At 33.3% G+C, this 17444-nt stretch overlaps 2 protein-coding genes across 6 annotated transcripts in view; one reads left to right on the top strand and one right to left on the bottom strand.

Moving 5' to 3' along the window:
* The window catches only part of LOC138179972 (DNA ligase 1), a 347112-nt gene that overhangs the window by 179420 nt on the left and 150248 nt on the right, over positions 1 to 17444 (bottom strand). The gene's annotated exons all lie outside the window — the stretch shown is intronic.
* Positions 1 to 17444, top strand: part of LOC138180010 (class A basic helix-loop-helix protein 15) — a 286135-nt gene that overhangs the window by 133106 nt on the left and 135585 nt on the right. For all 5 annotated transcript variants that reach the window (XM_069113412.1, XM_069113422.1, XM_069113390.1 and 2 more), the window contains one exon: positions 6549 to 6648. The gene's annotated coding sequence lies outside the window, so the exon portion shown is untranslated. The remainder of the gene's footprint in view (positions 1 to 6548; positions 6649 to 17444) is intronic.

The following is a 17444-nucleotide window of genomic DNA, read 5'->3' on the forward strand; positions in this document are numbered from 1 at the left end:
CTACTCCAGCTGCATGCTCTTCATCTATACAAATATACATACTTGTATAGGAAAACTAAAGCTCGTATGAGTTGTTAAATGCCCACAGAAAAAAATATCGACTTAAAAAACAAAAGCAGCAATAAAATGTTTGCACAGTTTCACAATGTTTCTGCATTCTCCGCGTGCATCAAACCAAAGAATCATTCTGGCTGAAGTAAAAGTCTGAAGCAAAAGTATTCCAACAGCAACCGTCAGTAATCCACCCAAATCTGAACATTCGTTACAAAACCTGCATATAATTCTCCAACATACAACGTTATAACATCTAACATGTAAAGTTACCGGATAATAAACTGACTACCGAACCAGCCCGCCATTATATTTTAACTACCTACCAATATTTCACGGTTGAGCCATGCGGTTTCCCTCTCACTTGACAAGCGACCAGAATCTTTTTCCACCGCGGGGCGTGATCACATAGGTGTACCGACACCCGATTTACATGAAAAGAACGCGCGACAAGGAGCAGCGCGTGTACGCAATCGGCAGCGAGCGAGACCCGCGCGTCTGAATTATGCGAACCGTTGCACTGGCTGTTCAATAGAAGAAAAGAGAAGAAAGGAAGAGAAAAAAGAAAAAAATCGACTCGAGATTCGAACCTGCCGATCGCGTTAGGCCGCGTCGATTGAAAGTTGCCGCGAATTTTTATCTCTGTTAATTATATTCCCTGCCAAGGTCTTTTTACACTGTTACATTCCTCACCGTTGCCAGCAACAAGAGGCTTAAAGCCTCGTTCAGATTGGTTAAGTTGAATACCTATTTGCTTGAATTTCAGTCGTTCGAAGCTTTAGTTTGTCGTTGAAACTTTAAGAACTTTTAAGAAGAAGAAATTATCGTATTATTGTAACCCTAAACTTCGTCACTAAGAACCGATATTCATTTTATGAACAAAATTTAATCAACATTTCAATTTACCACAGAGAAGAAGACGAAAACTCGCACGAAATTTTTGTAATAATTTTCTTATTAATTCCTGTTAATTTACCTAAGTGCTTCATTATATTATTAAACGCAATACGACTAATAGGAATGAAGAAATTGTTAGGGAAGAATATTAAAAACAACAAAGCCTTTTGAATTACACAAAGCTAAGTGACATGATTAACGAGGATCAAAGTAGGAAGAATATTTCAAATCAGGTAAATATCAGTCATATAAATAAATGTCTTCAAGTTACGCGGATTAACCTGAAGGAGACGTTTTGTTACGCGTGCACGTGCGACCAGTAACATTTTTCCTTCGATGAATCTAGTCGGGAACGAGTCTCGGCGATCGAAAGGACGATCCAAGACACCTGTTCTAATCGTCGATCTAAGGATCTAAGACTGGAGAATCGAGCGGCTCCGCGGGGTTAAATCACGACGATTCGACGTCGCTTCGTGGCAACCACTAGCGAAGGATAAGGAACTCGTCCTGCGCGAGACCTTTCACTTGCTATACAGATTACGTTCAGCTGGTCAGGTTCATAAAGAGATTTATCGATCCCTCGATTTATAAAGTCGCCGATTTGCCACCTGTTCGCTGCCATACTGGACACACTGAAAAGGTGGTTAGTGGAACTTGCTTTGATGTAGTTGCTGTTGGGATTCTTGGTTGGGTTACTCGCTTGTTCCTTGATCAAACTTGTGATCGAAAGAATGAGAAGAATACAGAATATGGTTCAATGAGTTTAGGATTAACGCTTTAACCCTTTGCTTTTTACGGCTGAGTTTAATTCGTGACGTGGATTATATAGTTGTAATTCGACAAGGATGAGTTATATTTACGAAAGAATTTAGTTTGAAAAACTTCGATATTTCTACGTGTAAGTTTTAAGCCCAATTTCAAAGCTTGCAAAGTATCAGATACAAATTTTGTCCATACAAAGTTTAACACGTCGTATTTAATACAATGTTATAACTAGATTGTGCATAACTGTGAATGCACATAATACGCAAAAATATGTAAAATATTCAAAATGCAGTAGTCGTTATTGTTAAAGTAATACTATATAACGTTTTATTAAATACAAAATTTATTTAGAACAGAATAACTATTTTATATATAAGATAATAACTTGAAATATCCACAAACAGCGCTCTATTCTCTTGTACATCTCAAACAGGAATGAATTTGTTTTATTGCACATTCATTTATTCAACACATACGCGATGCGCTCGTCTCATGGCGTCTTCCTTTTGTCTTCCTCTCTTTCATTCCTCGCTCGTACAATACAGATGTACATACATCTATTTTCTAACAATTATATCTTTTATCGAGGTTCCATTATTTCGAATTACGTTCGTGGAAGTATGAAACTGCATAAATATTTGCGGTCTAGTTACAACAACAGATACTTAGTAGCTACATTAAAGCGACTAAATTAAATAGCCACTAAACAAAATCTTGGAACAAGATATTAAGTAATTGTTTTAGATAATTTTGCGAAAATTTCGGGTGATGTTTGGATAGAGACAATTATCAGTTTACAATCCTCTTATTTAGCTACTGACTAATTCATACGTTGAAGGTTTCGGGTTGAAAAAGAAGAAGAAATTCAAGCAGTATATCTTATGTGGAATATATGAATACGTTGAGAATATACGTCAAGAATACAATGAAATGTGATATAAATTTGGAAGGAAATGTGATGCGACACAGAGCATGGTTATGTTCAAAATAAAAGATATAATACAACTCGAAATAAATAATACAGCACGCGATTAAATGTTGAATTTTTATTATGCACATAGAACTATTATTCACACAAGTACTGACAACTACAGTTTGAAAGGAAATATAGTCCTATCACGATAAATCCTCAATTGACACGACCATCCATCTGTAGAGATTTAAGAAGACATTTATTAAACCATAGATGAATGCAATCATTTATTTGCCATCTGCTCTTCGGATAATATATTGTAAAAAGGGCAGTAGAACTTCCTCAAATGCACGTTGATACCAAGACGACATTAGCAAGAAATGTGAAAGATTATATTTAAAGAAAACATATAACATGATAAGCGTCAGATCTAGGAAGATGCACGAAGACTTTTATTGAGTTTTTGATTTATAAAATCACTGATGAGCCACCTGTTTGCCAATAATTGCACAGTAGAGATGGCGATTAGTGCAATTTATTTCATCATAAAGATTCTTGATTGTCTTCTACTTCTTTTCTCTTCGAACAGTTCCCACAATCTACGACTAGAAAACGGTAAATGAATTATCTGAATTTTGTAATTCTTTAATTCTGAAGTCTCAACTACCACTGTTTAATTTTTACTAACAATAAATGTACATACAAAAACGGATAAATTAACGAAACAATATCGGACATAAAGATAGCGAGGTAAATAGTTCTTCGATATTAGAATTACCAACGATAAACGTACAGCGAACTATATACACATTTCTATTAAAATAGCCATGATAATTGGCTTACAAGAAAAATTGTTCACATTTTTCACCGAATATCGCATCGTGAAAAATCTACATTAATATAAATTTGCTTGATCTTTACGAAGAGTTACAATCTAATTAATTAATTTTTACAACGAATTAGAAACTATGTCAGTTTAGACGTTTTAAATAGTTTCTGTTCTGAGGAACACTGAATCAATGAAATCATGCCTAACGGAATATTTCTTAAAAATTAAATCAGTCCGCTCAGCATCCCTTATCAAATTCAACATCGACTTGTCCTCAAAGAATGAACACATCCAAGTTCGGCGTTGCACCTCCGAAAAACTTGATCCGTGAAAAACAATTCGGCTCAGTCTCGACGCGTTCCGCATGAAGAGATCGTAAATTATCCACGAATCGAGGCGAGATTTATGCCTTTCGATTCTGGCCCGTTAAACGTGTCCTGTTAAAGCGCGAAAGAGCGTACCGATGACGGTAACCTACCGACAGAGATTATATCCACGACGACAGGGCGAAGCGGAAGATTTATGATCAGCTTTTTATCCAATAGGATATGGGTGCTTGGAAAAACGATCCGCTCGATGTGTTTCACGTCGAAAGAGGTGTGGATTATTTCCGCGCGGACAGGTTGCAATGAGATTTACACAGCTGCTCTCTGCCCTTCATTCAATAATACTACCGAACGCGTATCCTCGAGATTCTCGAATAAATCGAGTTGAAATAATTCCCTGAGACTAAGTGGATCGTGTTAAGATTAAGGTGACGGCGGCACCGTGCCCTTGAGTGGATCGGTCAGTATCGGCGAAGGATTAAAAACCTGAAACCGCGAACGATTTTCGGGTGTCAAATATAATTTCATCGCTGTAACAGGTTCGAGTAAAAATTCGCACCACGACCGGTTTGCTTTTTCGTCGAGCGGTGCTCGGTTAGAAAGTTATCCTGCAAATGGATTAATTATTAAATACCGCGTGCTAAATCAATCGCAGAAATGATTTATCGCACGATTTTCCTCGCGTTTTAACGTCACGTTGAGTCACGTCGGCGTTTTCGAAACGGTGAACTGATTTTCACGTAGATATAAGGATAATTTCCAGTGGAATTTAACAAAATGTATGATACTTGCAAGAATATCGACTGACTAAAATGTAAAATTTTTCAAATTGATTAATTTCGCGAGGGAAACGTCCTGCTGTTTTTCATAGCTAGCTGTTTTTGGTATTGCTAAACTTCACATTTTTAGAGAAGTTGTTAATCGTTTAGAAGCGAATGCAAATTCTGTAATAAGTAATGCTCTTAGACCACCGATGATTGTAAATAACAGAAGGTCTGAAAGGTACAAATGTATGTACGTGGTGAAAGTCCAAGGAGTAGGTACTTCCTTTTAAAAATATTATGCAAATTGTATATTGTAATATGAAAACATTAATACTGTGACCTTTAAATTCATAAATGTAATCTTTTTCAAATAACTCACCCATTAAGAAGTTGAAGCGTAAGTTGTTGAAAGTTATACCTGTGTGGGTACAAGCGAAGGCGTTTATTTCTCTTCTCGTTAATAGAGTACTCTGAAGAATAATTCACGAATGAAGTTTATGTAAATTCTATGAATAATATTAAAAAGTGAAATTTCAAGATGATCTTCTTTGAATTAATTAATGAATTATAATTAAAAAAAATCAATTAATAATTAATGAATTATAATTTCTCGGTATTACTTCGTGATGTATATATATTTAACTATGTAATAAACTATTACAAATTGTTTTATATAATTCTATCTTTCAACGTATTATGCGTATATCTTATCTTTGTAGAAGTTACAACGTTTAATAATAATGTCAAGTACTAAATAGTAATGTTCATGAAAAATTAAAACTAAGCTACTTGATGTTATTTTAAATATAAAAATTATAAATTGTATAGATTATATAATTGTTGGAATAGATTCATTTAATCGAAACTAACAGATCATCGTATTCACTCATTTACGTAACATGTAAATTTTATTCTTAATCTGGTTCCAAGGTCCGAAATACACGATATCGTTGCAGCAAACAGTTTACACGCTTGGAATAAAACAAACTACATATTTTACCGATTTGCCTGCTTGCAATACTTTGCAAACGTGCAAAATATGTTTTACCGTAAATCTGTTATCGTGAGAACCAAGAGATAATTTAAAAACGAACCGTGAAAAACACTTTACCTTTTTGATGGTATCGCTCATACGAATTCCATGCGTTGTTTATGCACTGTTCCTTTCGTTTGATACACAATTTGTTTTCGCGTTGCCGTGACCAGACATAAATAAAACAAAAAACCAGATCGTAATGTGTACATAAAAGAAATATATGCGCTCTTTTGTATGCAAGTGTAATTGATTTTTATGCAATTATCCTTACTCCGTACTCATTTTCTGTATATTATGCACCTACATATGTGACCACATATAATGGCTCGTAAAAATATTTGAACATTTACCATAGAAAATTTATATATATATATTGCATATATATTTCTGTTTTATTATTATTTATAGTTTACAGTAACTGCCAGGATTATAAGCAAACTACATTTTTGTACAAATGAAACACACACATGCATATCCTCGTTTTTTGCCAGAGACATTAGTAGTTACTCTTTATTTAAGTCATTAGTAGTCTAATGAAATTTTCAAATATTTTCTATAACACATAGACGATATTCATAAAGGAATTCTGCATGTGTTCGAATATTTTCATATGTATACGTAAAACTGATTTATTCGCTACAAATAATCAAATTATATTTGGTAAGGAAAATATTTTTAATCAGTCGTATACAAATGACTGTGGCTCGTTAATTTGGAAAATTGTGAACTAAACAATCCCTGATATTTATTCCTTTCGGCTATTTGTTCTTGGATACTGAATTAGTCGGTTTAGTGTACCACTAGGCGAGTAAGGTTAAACCATTTTCATGGAAATGTTTTCAACGATGAATAAATGCGTCAATAAAATTATTAATATACATCGGTTGTAAAGTATTACATACAGATATCGAATTTTTTAAAAATAATTCAAGTGACTATGCAATGGAAATGTCTCTTTATTGTGTAGGTGGTGAAAGAATTTCTGCAACGTACAAAGGAAGAAGATGTCGCAGCAATTCCGGAGAACATTCCTGCAATAATGTGACAGATCGTAGAATTCATCGACGGTAAGTAGAATTTTACTCTCAGTTTTGCTGAAGATGCAATGAAAATGATCATTGTTCGTATAAAGTGCGTGTAAAATATACACATGTGTGTGTATGGTTAATATTTTTCAATTTATTATGTTAAATTATGTCGAGTTAATGGATTACACTCCGTGTGTGGATTATTAGCCATTTACAATGATCGTAAAAAACAATCACAGTGACAAACCATGATGAGTAAATGTAATATGAATTATTACTAAGAACGAATTGAGATCTAATCTTTTCTAATACTCAAAAATATATTAAATAGTAAAATAAATAGAATTTTATTTAATATTGGTAAATCGATCGGTTCCTCGATATCCAACGACTTTTCGTTATCTCCTAACGATAAGAATAAATTACCTACTTGAAGTTCTATTTTATCTTATTCAATTTTTTATTAAATTGTTTGAAATAAAATAAAATGCGAATAAGACAAGTGAAGGTCGTCAACGAACATTCTAAACTAGAAGCGCCAAAGAGATAGGATTTTATATATATTGTTCCGATAAACAATATAATATACCGATTTAGTATTTTATTAAAAACTTCAGTTCCGGTCCATTTGTTTTAACGTCTGATAACAATCCACGCGCTTCTTTAATTTTACCCGAATCGTATTAGGTTGTCCGAAAAGTTTCTCTCGTTTGATGAGGAAATAATAGACGCACAACGTTTTTTTGTTTTATGTTATTTTGTCGAATTACGTACGATCCATTTTGTTCTGTTGAGATAAACACCGCAACATTTCACAAACTTGGTCTCACGTTTGTATGCACTGTTGTAAAAAACACGTTTGGGGAAGAAAGACACTTTTCGGACAACCTAATATTAACATTTACCGTATCTACCAATAATTCGAATACTAACGAAGCTTCACTTTCTTGTCAAACTATGTATCGTTTATAGAAATCCCCGGATCATTTTTTAATAAAATGATTTTATTTATATTCTTGTTGTATTAATACACGTATCGCCACCCAGACTTTTAACTGTTTCAGCTTTATTTTTCGAAAAAAGGTAATTAAACGATGTCATCGGTATAAAGAATACAAATGTATGATAATCTGATGAAAATTCATAAATTCCTTCAAGTCCTAACTCCACAAAATAACATCAAACTTCACTAACTTCAAGCTCAGTTTTCTCAGTTTACAAACTAGAAACGTAGACATAAAACCATTAAGAACTAATACGATGCTATGCAGAATTTCGAGACAGAACTTTCCAATCAATCTACTATTCCATTTCCCTATTCCATATTTTTCATTTCTATTAAACTATTTTCTTCATCGTGAACGAACGTTTTCTTGTGTTGGTTCAGAAGATTCTTAATTGAATCTACCAATAATTCAAATTGTTGCGTTATATCTGAAATCGCGTGGAACTCATACAGACGTTCAAATTGTATCATAAATATTCGTATAGAATTCTGTCGATAGAATTTCCCAATCCACGTGTTACATCTCCTACGTACTCTACATGTTATCCAATTTTTTTCATCGTGCCTCTACGCTTTTCGTTGGACACAAACGTTTTATCGTTCCCCAGGCAACCTAGACGAGCAATCAACGAGATATGGAAACTGTTCGTATCACGTTGAATCTTGATGGTATCGTTATCGATTGGCCGCTATTAACTCGGAACGACGACTGACCGATAGAATGCACTTAACGTCCCGCGTGAAAAGTGAAAGAGCTTTGGGGCGGCCGTGACTTTTAGCCGCGCAGCTGCTCGAAACGACAGCGATCACGATGACAATGTTTTCATTAGCGTGTTAGCCATATCTCCTTGTCGAGCCGCGATCTTGTCAGCAGGATATAATTCAAAGTTGGAAAGATGTGTAATTTATGACGTAGATCGTCGTATCTAAAGCAGATAGAAGAGACACGAATATTGAGCACACGATGTTTCGCTGTAAATCGTTGCATGTGAATACCTGTTGTGGGTCGTCACGTCGTCCAGAACGCTGATTATTAATCTAACTAATTAACCAGATTATCAAACTGCGGATTTTTACGCGAGTTTGTTCAAATTATTGTTTAAAATTAAATGGAAATTATTTGAAGCCATTTAGAATGAAAATTAGAGGTTTGTTACACTTATTAAAACATTATAACCAACACTCTGCTTTAAATACTTTATATATTTTCCAATACTTTATATATATTCTGTATAGTTTTAGTGTTATTATTATTTCATTTGTTCTGCACGTGAATGCATAAAAATCCATCAATTATATAAAATCTGGCTGATTACTAAATGACATAAGTAAAGACTACGGATGATAAATTCAAAAATATTTTAACAAAAGTAAGAAATAATAATGTTTCTGTGATATGTTCTTTCTTTTCTTTTTTTTCTTTTTTATCGAAATGCAAACCACGACAATTTCAGGATTTTAAATAGGCTATTTCCGACTTGTAGGTAACGAATTAATTTACATATTGATATACAATAAATTAATATTACGTGGTGATCGTTGAAAAAAGCAGAATACGGAGGGGAAATGATTTTGTGGCGTTATGAAGATAACGTTAATCAAATTTGTGTAGATTAAAAGCGTATAAGTTAATAGATATCATCCGGTGTAGAAGGTAAATTAATCGAACAGTAATTAAGGTATTTAATGGAAATACTGATTAACGAAATGAACGAAATTATTATAACGTAACGTGGAATTTAATATCAAATTTTCTCAATTTACTACGAATAATAGAATTCTCTGCCATCAGAATTTGTATTTAGTGTAATAGTATTATGTTGTTATGTTTCACATTGCCAGTATGTTTCTATCGCGACAATAAAATCATTAATTGAACGAAGTTATAGCATAAAAAGGTTATTTTCATTTATAACAGGAATACAAAATTTGTACACTTGGAGAAAATTGTAACATTGAACATGACTTAAAGAATAAATTACACGCTGTTTCATCTTGTGTTTCATTTGTCACGATTCCTTTGACAATAATCTCCACGTCGTATTTTCAATTCTACTGTGTCCACGTATTGTATCTATTTCAGAATTATTTTCATACGCGTTTCTCTCATATTTACAAGTTAAATCTCAATGGTATATTCTCACGATTTTGCGCGTCCGACGTTCGAAGCGAGAAAGCGCACGTATTACGATCACGAGAATTCGTGATTCGCGTTTAACAGAAGGAAAGTCAACGAAACTGCTGGCAAAAAGAAGATCAAAAGCTTACACCATCGGAATCTCGCACGGAGACGTGCGAAACAATTGTAAAAGATGTATAAAACAAGCTTCTTGAATTGAAATAGAATTTGCTTTCCTCTTATTAATCAATTTTCAAATATATATCCAATTTAAAATGAAATTTCATCGAAGAGAAAAGTTTTGGTAGAAGAATTGAATTGCTTATTGTTTTATTTAATATTCTAAGCAGCTTTAAATATCACGGAATATTGAAAAAGATTATAATTTTTGCATGAAAATTGATTTCTACTATATTAGATTACATTAGTTTAATTGAAAAGAAGAGATTTTTTATATAAAAGTTCTAGATCTGTAGATTTTGAGATTGTTTGGAACGATGTGAACACATAATTTTGAGAGAAGCAGAGGAAGGTTTCCTTTTGACAGAAACTGTATAAAATCTGATAAAATATTTTCAAGTTTTAACTACGTACCGTGTGAAATCAACGCAAACTGTATGGTATATGCCGTGTGCACGTGTGCCATAAACGCTTCGCTATGTTTACAGTATGTACTCGATTCTTGAGATATTGTTTGTTTAGTAATTCAAAAGCACGAATCAATGTATATTTGATAAAATAATGTTTTTATCAAACGTCTGCAGTTTTTATTTCATGGAATAAAATCTTTAATATCAGAGTAATAAAATTAATTAGACAACAAACTAAGACAGTTCATAACGATAGGCTATTTACTATTTAGATTATTTTATTTAGACTAATTTATTAATTCAAATGTCTCTGCGTATCCGAATAAAATTATCAATAAAATTTTTTCAAATAAATAAAATCAAAAAGTCAAACTATGGATAGACAGAAGCATTGTGAAAAATCCTTTGAAAAATTTCATAAAATTTATTAAATGTGCGGAATCTGAAAAATTAATGTTTAAACCTTTGAAAAATCTGTAAATTATCTCTTTGATATGAACTATAAATCCCTAAAAATGTGCAAATCTTATCTATCTTTTTAAAAGTGAAATACTTCAATAGTGTTTATATAATAGTAGTTCGGTAGTATTTTATATAAATTAGAGACTGGAATCGCGCAGAATGTGTAACTCTTTTAATGAATATAAAATGAATTTATGTAAACTAATAAGGTAGTGCATTTTATCGAATTTCGCACAGCCGAGAAAACGCAATAAATTTCGCCAAGTAGATTCGAATGGACAACCTTCTTCCTACAATATATCTATGTACATTGGTATTACGCGTGTTTTCGTTGGCTAGGAATTTTATTGCTTAAATATTCTGGCTTGAAACACACTAATGAACACCCGTTTGCTCGCGTAATGACGCAATTGAAGTGTTCGTGGTATATTCAAATAGCGAAATAAACCGTGGAAATCATTTAATCGTGGAAACATTAAAGAATCTTACTAACGTTTACGCGGACGTGAGTGTTTTTGCATTACCTCTCATTCCAACCGTCATTTTTTCTCTTAATTCGTTTAAACTTTGTGAATATTGGATTTTTTCAACAATTGCTTCGGTTTGATAGAGATTTGGATTAAGTCGATTACTTGATATTTCGATAATTATATTTATTTGTATTAATTGGAGTGAAAGTGAAGCTTTGTAGCAAAATGTTAGAAACTCGTGTAAATATTTTTACTTCGTGTAACACGATGTGTTGGATGTTACGGAAATGTGGTAAATTTTTACTTTATATCCACGTTATAATAAAATAATAAATATAAAGGTATATAATTTTCTGTCCTATATCGATAACAGGTAGACTGCAAATATTCATGCAAATTTACCTTTACGAATATTATTAAATAAAAGAGACGCGAATCTGGATTTATTTTGCTTTACAATTAATATTTTACAATGATATTGGATATTTTACATATCCATGGGTATCATATGCACGATACATATTTTCGCATCCTTAAATTGTCCATAAATGCACGAACATCAACAGCCTAATAATATATAATAATAATAATAAATTACTATTTTTCTAAAACGTTACTCTGCAAGTTTACATTTTTTAACAATGATAACAACATTGTGAAAAATTGTCAAAATCGAAATATTCTCCGATCGAAAAGGAATTCGCTATCAACATGAAAATCTACCAACGATCCAGCCAATCAAAACAGAGAAAGATTACTTACTGGTAAAATATACCTATTAACATTACGGACGTCTATCCTTAATAATTACACAGAGATACACAAGTTTCATTCACTCTGGAGTATTATTTTTACTGTCATCAACCACGAAACTCTCTATCGGATGCAACATAAAGACGAAACACGTCCATTTACCGATCGTGATTCGAGTTAATTAAGCGCACGCGATCGTAATATCCTTTCGAAATGAAGCAGTGGATCGGATTGTCGGCGCGGAATCCTAAACGGGATCGACGAAATGAACGTGACGTTAATGTCGGTCAATTAATCGTTATTAATAAGGTGTTCGATTAAAATATCGTCAGGCGATTGAGACCGCTCGGAAATGTAACGATAATTATAATGGATCGAGGGTAACCAGTAGAATAAAAAGAAAAACAAAAAAAAAAGTGGTAGACATGAAACGGCCGGCAATGGAGAGGAATCCGCCCTCGCCCGGGGCGCAATTTCTCCCAACCGATTCAGGTCGAAACCTCGAGAGCAAAGAAGAGTGGCGAAAAGAGAGAAGCCACTCTCCATGGGACCAGACCGGAGTCTCCGTAAAACAAGAGGAAAAAGAAGAACGAAAGATCGAGAGGAATGAAAAAGGATGAGAAGAGCGAGGTGGGGAGAAATAGCTGAAGGTGAAGAAGGAGGCGACGAAAGGGAAACGTGGAAAAATAATTGGTACGATAAACGAATAGGGGATGCGACGATAGAAATTTCAGAAGCTCAGATGAAATTGTTCGTAAGGTGAGAAAAATTGATGGATCAATTGAGTTAGGAGGTCGCAGAGATTGAAGACGGAGGAAGAGAATGGCGAGAAGGTATCGAAGAATTGGGATATGAGAGAGGTTCTATGATAGGAAAAATACAGTTAGAAAGAGGTTTTGGAAATTTTAGAACGAAAGGCAGAAAAGAGGAAAGAAATTGATTTTTATAGAGAAACTCTATTGGAATTTAGACTAGACGATTGACTTTTAAAATTTCACGTTCGTCTAAGGTCGATGTGCTATATTCATTGCTGGAATGCGGATACTTTATGGGATTCAAATCTTTATGTATACTTTGGATATTTTATATGTTTTCGCACCTTTATATATCTTGTACGTTTTTTTATACTTTTTACCGTTATGCATGAATGCTGTCATAATATTGTTGAGACACTTAACGAGGAGCAGCAACTTTTTCTTTTCATTTTTAAATGATATATAGAAATATCACGATTGTGTGTGTGTAATTATTCCGAGGAATGAGTTTTGTCTATTGACAAAACTAATATCCAATATTCGATTCATACTTAAAGATACACTCTCGAAATTGATAAGTGCAATTATTATATTTTTCAATAGTAAATGGCATTCTTCTACGTAAAATTTTATAGGAATATTAAACGATTACCATGACGCATTGATAAATATTGTCAGGATCAAAGTACAGTGGATTTCTAAAAAGAATTGCACGCGTCAAACTTAACAGTCAAATACAAAAGCTTATATCTCTCTTTACAAGCGACAGTGACAAAATATCATGTTGCAAATCTGAGGGATATTTAACAGAATCGAAATTAAAAATATGAAATATAGAAAGTCCATCGAGATAATAAGAAATCCAACAAATCGAGCCATCGATTTAAACGCGAAACCGAGCTTCTTCCACAAAATATAACAGCATGCAACAGCGATAAAAAAAGGAAAAAGATTCTTCACAGGCAAAACGAAGGGAACGAAAGAATCGTTGGAGCAACAACGTTAACACGTAAAAATCCAAGGAAAACGAGCCGCGGCAAGGTATAAATGTACAAGGAAAGATGAATAAACGTAGAAGAAACGAAGAAGAAGAAACGAGATAGATGGCCCGATGAAAAATGAAGCAAACGATGGCTGATTACGAGAAGAGCCCACCGTGTGCCGATCCTGCACGCGTATATATCTTCATTTCGCAACGATCCTTGGTATGGTTACTTTATATACGAGGCAATAGCGGCGCATAAAATGCGACTGCCTCGACCGGTGCATGCAACGAAGATTTACATTGGCTTCGAATACCCTCGATGCTCGTTGCCATAGGCCCATTTTTTTCCTTTTCTCCTCTCATTTCGTACTCTTTTCTGGGGCTTCTTGCGCCTACGAAACGCGTCCTCTCGAATACCTTTGCTTCTCCTCCTCCGTCGTCAGCCACGGAACCGATCCAGACATCTTTCAAACGTCTTCTTGATCTATATGCTCGCCGTTAGATTCCGGGAGCAGAGCAATATCAGGTCGAACCTTCACCGAGATGTTCTTTTGTAACCGACAAACGTGGCGAGGGACAAAAAGAGAGAGAGACAGAGAAAGGGAGAAAGAGAGGAAGAGGGAAAGAGAGAAAGGGAGAAAGAGATATGTGTAACAGTAGTTGGCAGAGACTGCGTCTATTTCACAGGTGAACGCGATCTCGCGCGATTTATAACCGCCATTTTAGATATAATCCCGTTTAGTGCGTGGATTCGCTCCATTTTGTGACGCTCTACTTGGTTACTGTTCTCCTCCCCGTTCACTTTTTTCCTCCATTTTGGTCTGGCTTTTTTTTCCTTGATTTACTGGAGACAGGTTAACGGATCGAGGTTTAATCGAACAACCGATTTTGTTTCTTTCGATGCTGAATGGTCCCTTACGAAAACACGTGCAATTGTTTTTAAGAGAGCCATTTCATCGATGAATTATATCGAACGTATAACGACGATCACATATATTAGATATTGTCGAAAAATAGCCTCGATTCTTTTTAACAAGATGTATTTTAATTCTATTCTACTTGAGTTAGTCGTGTTCTACTTTATTTCCTTTCGAAAATATGCGCCGCATATAGCTACGATTATTTTTTAAGAAAACTAAAGATTACGTTGTACATACGATAGCGAGCATGTGCATGTCAGTGTCTCTAACTTAATAGTTTTTAACAGAGGTACTTTAGTTTGAAAATTATTGTAATTATATATAAAATATAAAATCTTGTAATCATCGTAGCTATTAGGTTGTCCGAAAAGTTTCTTTCGTTTTATAAGATGAGTATAGATGAACAACAATTTTTGTTTTATATTATCTTATTGAATTAGACATGATCCATTTCGTCATATTTCCATTATTATATTCGCGCATAATTCAATAAACTAATATGAAACAAAAAGCATTGTGCGTCTATCATTTCCTTATAAAACGAAAGAAACTTTTCGGACAACCTAATAAATAGTAGAATATTATGGTAGAATATTATGATGTAATTAGGTTCATTTTCAGAAGCTAATATGTAACAATCAAACTGACGTTTGTAAATACCGTTGCTGTGAATCTAAAGAATTATTTTGCTACTCGACAGACTCTTTCTGTTCAGATCCTTTAATTTCGGAACGATGAGTCAGATTAGAAAGGTTTGTCTAAACTGGTCAAAAGACTTTTACTTATATAATGATATATGCGAATAGCAAATAGTAAAATTGATTATGATCATAGGTTTTGATAAATAATTTAAATGTATAATACTATAAAAACTCAGTAAATGCAGCTTCGAGTGTGTACAAATTAATCGTTAATTTGTACACTTCGATTAAATTAAAATACTATTACCATAAATTTATTTCCATTTTCGCCAATGTAAATATATCTTTTAATGATTTTGATTTATTAGAATAATTGAAATAATTTAAGTATTTGTATAATTTAGGTTAAAGTAACAAACTTGATTTTACGTGCGATTACGTTTAAACGTATTGAATTTATTACTACTCTCTACCACGGTTGAGAAAGTTTAATGGCTTGAATTTAGTTTGGAATATTCTGCTAGAGCGAACATGGTAGAGCTATTCAAAGTATTCTACCAAGTTAAAGTGGATTGAGTGTATGAAACCGTTCATCAAATAACTCTGTGTCTAACTCAATTTCGAATCGAATTTCATGTTTCTAGAAAAATGTTTAGAAACGTCACTTTTTTTTCCGAGTAAATATCATATCTCAAAGCAGCAAGTCTTCAAACTTAGATAAAAATAATTTAATGCTTACGTAACTAAAAGCCACTCAACGAGACTTTCGTTTAAAAGATTTTTGTATAATTGGAAGATTATTTCAAAAAGCATATTACGTAAAAAAGATAAGAATAAGAAAGTAAAAGAGGGGACAAGGTCCCATTAGGTTTACATTGATGAACTTTCGTGCATTTACCTGCAAATACACAGCAATATCGAAGACATTTGTTAATTAAGAATTTAATACTTATTGACCTTCTTAAGCAATTAATAGCGTAAGGAAAACTTAACATCGTATCTTAAGTAATATTGCTTGCAAGATATAATTATCGAAGATTTTTATTGTATTTTACGCTAGCCGTTTTTATTTGTAGCTGACTGCTTAGGCTCTGATTCCATCGTACAATCTATTTCATAATTGTGTCTCTTAATTAAGGAATATTCTAATTAATTGATCGACTCTTCGACCTTTCCTTGCTGTTCGACAAATGTAGGTGCGTGATTATATATTTAAACTGTTTGGAAAGAATCATGATGAAATCATGTTGGCATTTAATCGACTTATTGTATTAATTGCATACGACTTTTGTTGAAAAATGCGTGTTTCATTGAAAATTGCGTTTTATTAAATATATTATTATTATTACATTTTATTTATTAATCAAGATTTTCATTGCTCGCATCGTCAAAAGACATTCTATTATTTATCAAACGAATTATTAATTACATCAATAAAAGATTTTTAAAATAATTCACGTGATGAATACCAATGACACTTCCATTTCTGAAATTCACATAGACTGAAGTCGACAAAGTTGATGGTAGATATAACGAGTCCACGCTCAAAGATTAGATTAGATAATCACTGAAACAAATAAATCGACAGACTGCAAACAGGGCAGAAGTCTGCCGAGTTAATTCGTGACTTAATCTTCGTAATAGTTGTTTGATTAGAAGTATAGATTTTTGTTGCAACCAGAACACGATACATCGCTTTAAAGAGGAAAAGAATGCTATCGAGCTGATAAAGAAGTTCCAGTCCGGTAAATCACGTTAGTTCCTGCTCTAAAAGTATTCCATTAAAACTAGAATTTGTGTTACCAGATAAATATCTGTAAAACAAACCTTCGTTCCTTTCACTCTTATTTAAGAATATTATTTACCACGTTGTTACGACTTAAATAAAACCAGATTTACATATTTGCTGTAAGAGTCAGATATGGTATAAGAGTGGCACAACCAGGAAGAGGAAATTCGAAGTAGGAAATTATTAATTAAACTTAATTACCTAACAATGAAAAGCCTTTTATCTTGTTTATAATTTAGTTAATCATCTTTGGGAGAATCTAATAAAATTTTGTTTATGTATAACGCTTTCTACGAGCAAGGGGAGGAATTAAAACAACTTTCCATTGAATTATGACATTGTTCC

The sequence above is a fragment of the Bombus flavifrons genome, chromosome 1 (assembly GCF_040668555.2).
Source record: "Bombus flavifrons isolate JBK064 chromosome 1, iyBomFlav1_principal, whole genome shotgun sequence".
NCBI classification, from domain to species: domain Eukaryota; kingdom Metazoa; phylum Arthropoda; class Insecta; order Hymenoptera; family Apidae; genus Bombus; species Bombus flavifrons.